The sequence below is a fragment of the Apium graveolens genome, chromosome 5, assembly GCF_009905375.1.
Source record: "Apium graveolens cultivar Ventura chromosome 5, ASM990537v1, whole genome shotgun sequence".
Lineage (NCBI taxonomy): Eukaryota > Viridiplantae > Streptophyta > Magnoliopsida > Apiales > Apiaceae > Apium > Apium graveolens.
In genome coordinates this window covers 3525725-3528352 of record NC_133651.1, presented here as the reverse complement: position 1 = coordinate 3528352, position 2628 = coordinate 3525725, and positions in this window count along the sequence as shown.

Here is a 2628-nt window from a genome sequence, read left to right as displayed (position 1 = left end):
CTTTGGACCCTTGTTTACAGTTGCCTATTAATGTTCTATCTATACCATTAAGTAAATGAAAATCCTTAACTTTATAATTTAAAGTGGACATTATAAACCTAGGAAAGAAGATTTCCTTACCTCTGGTAGCTAGGGGCATTGTGAGCCTGATGATAAGTTCTTCCAGGATCAATAATCCCATATTTAGGTGCTTGTTGTGAGCCATGGAGAACACCAACTTCTAGACCACACTTGATATATTGTCATACCCTGTCTTTCTGCAAGTGAAGCCCATTATAATAGAGTCAAATAAGAATGACCATGAACTCAGCCAGCTCCTATTGAGTAGGAACCTCCACCATTTGCTCAGTTGGAATGCCGAAAGCCTGGTTCACATCTTGCTCATTAAACTCCACCTATTGGCCTTGAATGGAACAATTCACCACCATAGAAACTGAATTTTCATGTACAACTATTCTCACCACAGCTATTGTCCAAAACTCATACAGAACATCCAAGTAGAGAACCGGATTAGCATTTAGAGCTCCTGCAAGATAAGTTTCAGACAAAAATTTAACAAACCCCTTGAAAACCGTCAGGAGCTTGATTAACATCTTTAAAAGCGAGATAGTTGGTTCCATCCTTGGGGATTGTAGCTCTAACATTGCTTAGTGCCATTTTAGAGGAGTAGAATTGAGTGGGTAAAAATATAGAGAGAAAGGGTTTGAAACGAGAGAGAGCGGTTGAGAATTGGAAAAATTAGGTCAATTGAGATCTCGAAAGCGTAAAGAGTCACTTAATCGAGAAGTCTGGGTATTTATAGGCTTCTGAATATGACTTATCGAGAAGTGGATAAAACGTTTGGTATTTGTTTATCAAGAAGTCATGTGAGAGAATAGATACATATCGATATGTCATTTCCTGACTATTATCGAGAACTAAAAAATGACTTATCGAGATGTCAAATAAATACCCAGTTTGTCCAGAATGTACTGAAATATTCCAATTTTTTTATTGATTAAACCAATATAAAATTAGAACAAATTTATTTTAAAAGTATCATACTGGAAATAATTTATTAAATATAATTATTTCAGTCTGAGTTAAAGATAAGTTTAAATTGTACTTGTAGAGAACTCAAAATAATTCACTCGAGATCTCTACAATACTTATCGAGAAGTCATAGAGTGACTTATTGAGATGTCCATTCGAGAAGTCTGGTAATGACCTTATTCGAGAAGTCATTCGAGAAGTCATAATAACTTATCGAGATGTCCACTCGAGAAGTCCAAAACTGACTTATCGAGAACTACTTCGAGAAGTCTCAAAATGACTTATCGAGAAGTCATTTATACTTATCGAGAACTCAGTCTCTATGAACTTTTGCTACTTTTCATGTCTGTCTTTTATTAACTTCATATATTGAAGATATGAATTAAAAAAGAGACAGTTTACTTAAAATTTGAAAAATTCTAAGTTTATAAACGTAAAATGAAAAACAAATATGCAGAGAAATCTGAAATATTTATAATTCATATTCCAGTTAATTTCCAATTAATCAAATGAATTTTGATTTATCAGAAATTAATCTGTTGCAAAATATTAGCTGAGTTCTTGTCTTTAGGATGAAGAATTTAGCATACCAATTTCACCTACAAGTCTAGTGAAAGTAGTTTCATCCAAAGGTTTAGTAAAAATGGCAGCTACTTATTTTTCTGTTGGAACAAAAATTAGCTCAATGGTACCATTTACAACATGTTCTTTAATAAAATGGTACATGTTATGCCCGCTTTTAGTCATGGGCCCTAAACAGGTTCCTATGGGCTCATGACATGTGAGCTGGGCTCACACATGCGAGCTGGGCTCACACTTGCGAGCGGGGCTCACACATGTGAGCCGGGCTCACATTTTCCATCTGGGCTCTCATATGCGAGCTGTGCTCGGTTGTCCCCACGCGAGGTGGGCTCAAGTGCTTTCACACGAGGTGGGCTCAGGTACCTTCAAGCGAGGTGGGATCAGGTGCCCACACGCGGGCTGGGCTCAAGTGCCCACACGCGGGCCAGGCTCAGGTGCCCACACGCGGGCCGGGCTCAGGTGCCCATACGCGGGCTGGGCCCATGAGCCCACATCTTATAAAAATAGAGGTAACATTGTATTTATTAATTGAAAAGGAAGGTGGTGCGGCCGAGGTGACCAGGCCAGCCCGCATCGAAGGACTTTGTGTGCAACATGGAAAGTGACTCATAGATGATTGAGTTGCTCGTAGATTTCGGGACCGACACGGGTTATTCCTATAATTACGGGAAGAAATACGGAGATGCCGCGAGATTGTAGGAAGCGTGTGGAGCCGGTCGAGATTTACGTGACTAATTGGCTGAAGGCCTGACTTTATCATGGGCTTGGGCTGCACGGGTTGGAGAACCCTAACCCTAGCCTACGTGACTTGTTCCCCAAGAACTACGTGAGGCTTGATCCCAATAAATAGGGTACGTAGGCACTTATATGAGACATGAGTCGACACTTAATAGAGAATAACAAACCCTATTCTTTCTTAAGGAGTCAACATACAAGCTCAGCCACCACCATACATAACCTTCCTCCGCCCTTAAACACTGCCCTTGATCCTTGTTTCACCCATCAACCTCCACA